This window comes from Pyxicephalus adspersus, unplaced genomic scaffold, assembly GCF_032062135.1.
Source record: "Pyxicephalus adspersus unplaced genomic scaffold, UCB_Pads_2.0 Sca935, whole genome shotgun sequence".
In the NCBI taxonomy this organism is placed as follows: domain Eukaryota; kingdom Metazoa; phylum Chordata; class Amphibia; order Anura; family Pyxicephalidae; genus Pyxicephalus; species Pyxicephalus adspersus.
Window position 1 is genome coordinate 1 of NW_027317942.1, and position 8,145 is coordinate 8,145.

Here is an 8,145-nt window from a genome sequence, read left to right on the forward strand (position 1 = left end):
GTTAAAAACTTTTTGATGTTGATTTAGCAGATAAGATGTATGACAACCGTTAAACGGGTTCAATGTAAACAAATTTATCAATGTCCCACTTTTAAAGTAAACAAATGAATGTTGTATTCATATGACAACACCTGGTTTCAATGAACATGATGCATAATTATGACCCAAATAAACCATTTGAATTAAAACTACCACACACAGGTAAACCCAGCTGTCAAATGAAGTTTCACCTTTGAATTCAAAGTTGTTTAGATTCCTGATGGCCTCCAATGCCTCTTCTGCTTTCTCCATGTGAACAAAAGCATAATCTTTTACTATGTCACACTCCAGGACAGTCCCATATTCCTCAAATTTTTCCCGTAGTTCTTCACTCGTGCAGTCAGGGCTAATGCTGCTCACATGAAGCTTAGTTGAAGCTCTAGGTTTGCCCCTACTGTATTCCACATTGATAGAAACTCCATGAAGTTTATACTGATTTAGATTATGCACAGCGTCATCTGCTGACTTCTTGTCTTCCATATGAACAAAAGCATAATTTGTTATGATGTCACACTCTGTTACTTTGCCAAACTGCTCAAAGAGAGATTTAAGCTCTCCTTGAGTTGCTGCAGGGGGAAGGTTCCCTATAAACAGTTTCACCATTTTGGCAACCTAAAGAAAAAGAATAGGAGAGATATTTATAAACACTAAAAAAGAACAGAGAAATAAACACTATTGGCCCCATTTATAAAACTATCTGACATTCACTTAACCTCCCTGGCGGACTCATTATGTCAGTATTTTTATGCCAAAAGCGGTACATCGTTTTTCATGGAAATTTATTTTACATTGTAGGCATATAATTCTTAGGCATGACTCACCAAAATATGTCCAATATTTAATAATAATAATAAAAAAAAATCTGTTAAAACAAGGGTGCATAAAAATACTGAATCCTGTAATATAACTGTACAGTAGCGCATATAATGATTACTTTGTATTGGATTCAATACAGTTACACACACACACACACACACCGTCATCACTGGGAACTCCTTGGGAACGTCAGTGCACTCGCCGGCGGAAGATCAGAGGACGCAGCCCGAGGATGGGATCCGACGGGCAGGACCCCGATGGGACCAGGTAAGTGTTGTTTTTTTTAATGTTTTCAGCTACCCCGAGTGTGGCTCGGGGTTACCCCTTTCAGCATGTTTTTTTTTTACCCCGAGCCACAATAGGCGTTACCACCAAGGAGGTTAAACATTCCTTGGTGGAGAATCATGTACTGCTATTAAAACACATGTACCTGGAAGATTCCCCACCAAGGAGGTCCGACTGGCAGGAAATTTTTAAATTTAAAGTATTTTTAAATGTCAAATGTACCTATTTGACATTTAAAAATGCAAAACAATCATAAAGGTAAGTGGACTGCTTTGTGTAGTAATCAGTTACAGGGTGGTTTAAAGCGGGATGACCCCTATCCTTTTGTCTTCACTACAGCACAGGAGACACACACAGGTATCGCAATTAACATGACTGCCATCTCTGGGCCAGAACCTAACTGCAGGAAGTACATGCTAGGTAACACCTGAAAAAACATAGTTCCACTCTTCTGGAAGGAGAAGTAGAACATCTGTCAGCATCAATTTCTGAAAAATTATGAATACCGGTTACATGTTGCTTAGAATACATTTGCATTTTCTATATTCCTGTTTGGGAGGTTTCCTTCCCCTAAATGATTCTGATCACCAATGTCACCTGAGAGTGGAAATCTCCCAATGGGGACACTTGTCACCATGACAAAATTCTAAGCGGGGATTTCCCCCACATTGAAGATACCTTCCCCTTCATGATTCCCTAGAACAGAAAGTAAAGTGAAGTGAAGTTTCCTTCTGATCCCAGAAAGTAAAAAAAAAAAGTGTTAGAAAAAGTGTTAGAATAGCAGGATCGACAGAATAATTCCATTACCTTCCTATTTGGCCATATCATCTAATGCCACATCCCAAATCTAAACAGAATAGCTTCCTTTGCATATATTCACAAAGGGACTTTTTAAGCATTTCATAAAGACAACACAATTTAAAAATCATGCCAGCAAACTTATTTGAACAAACCATAATACTAAAAACCACAATGGTATATATCATCTGATACAACTAACATTAATTGTTTCACAACAACATGATATCAAATTTCATAAAGTGTCTCCAAGCATAATATTTGTCAACATGTTTCATAAACCTAATATTCTGCTTCTTCAGGAATACCAAGAGACCTATAGAGAGACCTGAAGAAGCTGACTATTAGATATACCATTGTGGTTTTTAATATTATTGGGTATATATTGGGTAGTTTAAAGCATACCTAAACTCAGATTTTTTACTTTACACCAACAGGTGGACAACCCTTTTATTTAAAGTAAACATTTTGTTTGTGCTTTTTTTTTGTGCAAAAAAAAAAAAAAAAAGAAAAAAAGGTGTACACCACCCCTTTTGTTCTTGATCACCCGGGCGATCAAGAAAGAACTAACTACATCACGCATCCCTGGAAGGATAGCGCAGCATCAACAGGAAAAAAATACCGATCTCACGCATGCGGGACTAGATGGAAGAAATCTCCCGACAGATAGACTGATCTGCAGGATTGAAGGTGTGATTTTTTTTGTTTTGGGTTTACTTCCGCTTTAATTAATAAAAGTTTGCTAGAACGATTTTAAAGTTGCGTATATGAAATGCTTAAAAAGTATCTATGAATATATGCAAGGAAACTTAATTTTAGCTGCAATTGATTATTCCTTATACACAATATGTACTTTTGATCAAATTTAGATCTGTTTATTCAGAAATAAAAACAAATCTGCCAGTGTGTACCTAAGCCTGGCTTTACATTTCTGCAGTGTACCGACACGTTATCACAGTGTAACGCCCCATTTATCAGATTAAAGTACCTAAATAACCTAAAGTAATGGACCTGTGTTGTAACAGAGTAACACACTACTGTGCAATGAAAAATAAAAAGGTCAATTTTTCTCACCTGTGCTGGCAGCCCATTTAATGCACAAATGTAAAACCTAAGACGTTTGCTGCTCATATAGATATTTCTAGGGTCAGCACTACAAGTCCAGGTATCCCATCACCACCAATGTAAATCTATTATGGTTCCCATGTCTGCTTTCCCATACAATATAACACATATTACACAATGTAAGTCTGGAGGAAATCGCGTAAACATTTCTACGTGTATGGGTGGCAATACCAGTTACACACAATGTACATCCGCCTGAACAGTTCAATAAAAGCACAAATATCTTAATGGACACCCTCATTCATAGTATATATTCACTATTCACACCTTCCTCGGAATGTTTACAGCCATTATCACGGTCACAACAACTTAGAGACCGCACTGGAACCCTTCTAATCAGATAATATACGACCCCACAGCACCGCACCTATCAATAGGCTCTCACACATACAAATTACACTCACCACCCTGCTTTCTCCAGGCGCAAATACCACAAGATGGCAACCACTTCCCGAAGCTCAGCAGGCCGGAGAAGGGAGGGCAAAACCGCTTACAACGCCGACTGGATGAACGTGTTAGTGGCGCATATCAATTGGTGTACACAGTAAACGCCCTCTTGTCTCATTGGCTCATCCATCCGGACATACTTCCGTACTTGACTGCTTCAACAAGGAAATGCTTTGTTTGCTTCCAGCCATTTTGTTACTAGGCAGTGCTAGGAATACTGGGTATAATTGCACCATAGAGTCTATTTTGTGTCATATGACATAGAAAATATAAAGAGAGCTCTGAAAGCTCCTGTTTTCATTGTGTTTAGTATGCCAAAAAAAGTATTCGTGCAATTGTTCGTTAAAGAGGAAGTAAACCCAGAAACGACCTAGCACAAAAAGATCCACTTACCTTAAATCCCACAGTGTACAGGAGTTATATCACCCTGGGCTGACAAATTGATGACCTTTTAATTCTAAAGCCAGGGAGAAGATGTCTGCGGTAGTGAGGGAGCTTAAATATGTGCATTACTGAAGTGGAGGTGAGGATAGTTCCACTTTAATGAAAGATAACTAGAACTTTGCACATTTCACAAATGCTTTGGAAAGCAAACGTGATTACATTCAATGGTCTGCATTTTATATATTTCTTGTAAAATGCATATGCAATGTGGAATAAATACTGCAGTGTCCAGCAGATATTGATTCACCTTGATTTACAAAAGCTTGGTTTTGCTGAGAGTATTGTACTGAGGAGGAAGTGGATGTGAAAGTGCCTTATATGCTACCTATTACATGGCATTACAATGATACAAGGTGGCAACATCCCAAAAACATTACACCGTTCTTTGCAGGCAAAGCTGAGCTGTAAATCACCAAATGAGCAAACAAGGACAGGCTGTGAATCAAGCTATGATTAGCACATTGTGTTACTTTGCTAATCTTGAATTTATAAAGAAAAAAATGTACTCCATTTTCTGATGGATGGTTCCAGCTGTTTTTTTTAGCTTTGCTAAGGTTTGTAGAACTATTGATCTATTGCCCTGAAGCTGAGCATTGGAATTTGAAAGGAACAGAAGAACATACAGTAGAAGCTTTAAATATTTTTAAAGGGCTACCGTAGCTAAAATGTTACTAACAGTAACACTAGTACTGATGCAGATTGGCAAGTATGCATCAGATCAATTGAAATCATCCAATTTATCTGGGTAAACTACACATTTGTTGACAAAAGAGTTCAGTTTTTGATGTCTAGCACCTGATCACTTGGGACCCAGGAAAATGGAGGAATAAACACCCCCTTTCCCTGACTAGTACTGACAAAATAGCATTGGGGCAAAATAATTTCTCTATGTACTATACATTGGAACTTTTCTTGATGTACAGGAACTGACATTTTGAGAAGTAGTACAGCAGTTCCCAGACAACTGTTTCTTTCTGGCTTACCAAATAAAGTGTCCTAGATGTTCTCCACCCAGGCTTCAGTAAAGTGGTACAATCTGTACCTCTCTAGAGGAGTTTATATGCACGAACCTTGAGAAGGACTTTAGCTTTGATGCCTAAGGAACTTGATAGGTTTCGTAAAGAAACATTTTTCAATTAGATCATAGGTATTCTTGCCCTGGCATGTATGATTCAGATATTAAAAGCGGTGATAGTAACCTTTAATTTATCAAAAAGGTTGTTGCTCTCGCCTCCTACCTTGCAGCAGCAAACCTAAATGTCCATCTGTCACTACCTCAATTTGCTCAAACATATATATGGCTGGTGACCTCCCTTCCTTATTTCTTATAAAGTGCCAACATAACACACAGTGCTTTACGAGGTATCATTGTCATACTTTTAACTTTTCCTCAGAGGAGCTCACAATCTAATGTATTTCAGGCAAATGTGTTTATGAGACTAAAACTCCAACTTGCTACTTGACGCTCTTTAATCTGAATTTTCTACCCCAAACTCTTAACAGAAATAGTTCTCACAAAGGTGGCCAGTGAGCTTTTCAAAGACAAGTTTAATGAGCAGCTTTTTTCTCCTCTTACTTTTGGATATTTATTCTGCCTTTGATACTGTCAAATATTCTCTTCTACATCAGGTTCTTCTTTAGGTATTGGTGACATTACACCTCTCTCCTATTTTTTGTCCCTCACATTACAAATCTCTTTCAACAGTGACTCTTCCTCTCCCATTCCTCTATGTTTTCCAAGGCACAGTCCTTGGACCCGCACAAGACCAGACACAAGACACCCCCAGATGGATCGGACTGCCCTGCAGGATTGAAGGTAAGTGGATTTTTTTTGTCAGTTTTTAATTTAGTTCTTTAAGTCCACAAATGTTGAAAAGCACATCGTATATAAAACAGATAAAAAAAACAGATAAAGTGTTTTTTGGGGCTTTTTATTAGAAGACTCACTTTCCCAGAATTATTTAGCTTCCATTGCTGGATTCTTTTCTGAAAATGCTATTTGCCTGGGTGTCTTGACATAAAAAAGTCTGAAGTCAAAGGCGTTTGTGTTCACTATTCCATTAATGGTTGAGTGCTTCTTTGATCTCACGGATTCAGGGAGGTATTGATAGCAGAGATAGCGCTAAGTAACCAGCAGCCTACACAAATTGTTTTTGGATGCATGGAGAAGATATAGAGATTTACTGTAATAACTGCTGTGCTTTATTGATAATTCGCCACTAGGTGACAGAACAGGCCTTAGTTTTATTATGTTTTGAGAGCACTGAATGAGGATTCAAACATATTAAAATAAAAAAATAGCCGAAATAACGTGTAAATGTTTAAATGGACCCATTAGTAGTTAGTTCCTGCGCTGTATGGAGGATATATTGATTTATTGGCTATCTGTTTATCTTTAAACTTCCTGTTTACTGATATTTATATGTATGTAGAATAGTTATAAAATATAATTTAGCTCATTTGCTTTGCTCTTTACTTTGTGGCAGCTTGAATTTGCACTTCAGATGACATGTGGAAAGTGTGTTGATGCAGTAAAGGGCTAATTACAAGGTGTCCAAGGTAAGCTGCACCTATCCTAACTTATATATGACACAATGGACAATTTAAACTCAGGGAAGCCGACAGAGCATGTGTTTTTTTTTTAAGTTTTAGGCAACCCCGAGTGTGACTTTTTGCAGGTAAAATCCACCCCGAGTCACACTTGGGATTACTGCTAGGGGGGTTAATGTACAGCAGGACCATCTGAAACACAAAGTTTTGTTTGCACTCAAAATACCATTAGAAAAGCATATTGGTTTATACTCAACTGACACCTAGTGGCATGTTCCAGAACTGCATTTGTCTGGGTTGACAGACCAGAGCTGTCAAAAACAATTTACACTTTACATGAAGACACAGCTCTGTCTACTGGTGACTTACTTAAACAAAGCATTGTTTATGAGCATGTGGCCCATTATAACCAGCTCTAAAGGCGATAAGAAAGCAGAAAGAAATTCTGTACCAAATGGTTTTATTTTTCTTATAGTTGCCATTGGATGTCTGCAGTGAACAAGAGTGATACCTGACAATGCATTCCAATTTAAATCATTACAATTACATAGTTACATACTGGGTATAATTGCACCATAGAGTCTATTTTGTGTCATATGACATAGAAAATATAAAGAGAGCTCTGAAAGCTCCTGTTTTCATTGTGTTTAGTATGCCAAAAAAAGTATTCGTGCAATTGTTCGTTAAAGAGGAAGTAAACCCAGAAACGACCTAGCACAAAAAGATCCACTTACCTTAAATCCCACAGTGTACAGGAGTTATATCACCCTGGGCTGACAAATTGATGACCTTTTAATTCTAAAGCCAGGGAGAAGATGTCTGCGGTAGTGAGGGAGCTTAAATATGTGCATTACTGAAGTGGAGGTGAGGATAGTTCCACTTTAATGAAAGATAACTAGAACTTTGCACATTTCACAAATGCTTTGGAAAGCAAACGTGATTACATTCAATGGTCTGCATTTTATATATTTCTTGTAAAATGCATATGCAATGTGGAATAAATACTGCAGTGTCCAGCAGATATTGATTCACCTTGATTTACAAAAGCTTGGTTTTGCTGAGAGTATTGTACTGAGGAGGAAGTGGATGTGAAAGTGCCTTATATGCTACCTATTACATGGCATTACAATGATACAAGGTGGCAACATCCCAAAAACATTACACCGTTCTTTGCAGGCAAAGCTGAGCTGTAAATCACCAAATGAGCAAACAAGGACAGGCTGTGAATCAAGCTATGATTAGCACATTGTGTTACTTTGCTAATCTTGAATTTATAAAGAAAAAAATGTACTCCATTTTCTGATGGATGGTTCCAGCTGTTTTTTTTAGCTTTGCTAAGGTTTGTAGAACTATTGATCTATTGCCCTGAAGCTGAGCATTGGAATTTGAAAGGAACAGAAGAACATACAGTAGAAGCTTTAAATATTTTTAAAGGGCTACCGTAGCTAAAATGTTACTAACAGTAACACTAGTACTGATGCAGATTGGCAAGTATGCATCAGATCAATTGAAATCATCCAATTTATCTGGGTAAACTACACATTTGTTGACAAAAGAGTTCAGTTTTTGATGTCTAGCACCTGATCACTTGGGACCCAGGAAAATGGAGGAATAAACACCCCCTTTCCCTGACTAGTACTG

General features: G+C 37.7%; 1 long non-coding RNA gene and 1 pseudogene across 1 annotated transcript; one reads left to right on the forward strand and one right to left on the reverse strand.

Annotated features, from left to right (window-relative positions):
- Positions 1–6: 6 nt before the first annotated feature.
- On the reverse strand, positions 7–3,614 carry LOC140321154 (RNA-binding protein 4B pseudogene; annotated as a pseudogene).
- Positions 3,615–3,677: 63 nt separating this feature from the next.
- LOC140321155 (uncharacterized) lies at positions 3,678–6,514 on the forward strand. The gene is made up of 3 exons (XR_011918839.1): positions 3,678–4,033; positions 5,660–5,770; positions 6,441–6,514. It is a non-coding gene; the product is annotated as an uncharacterized lncRNA (long non-coding RNA).
- Positions 6,515–8,145: the final 1,631 nt, after the last annotated feature.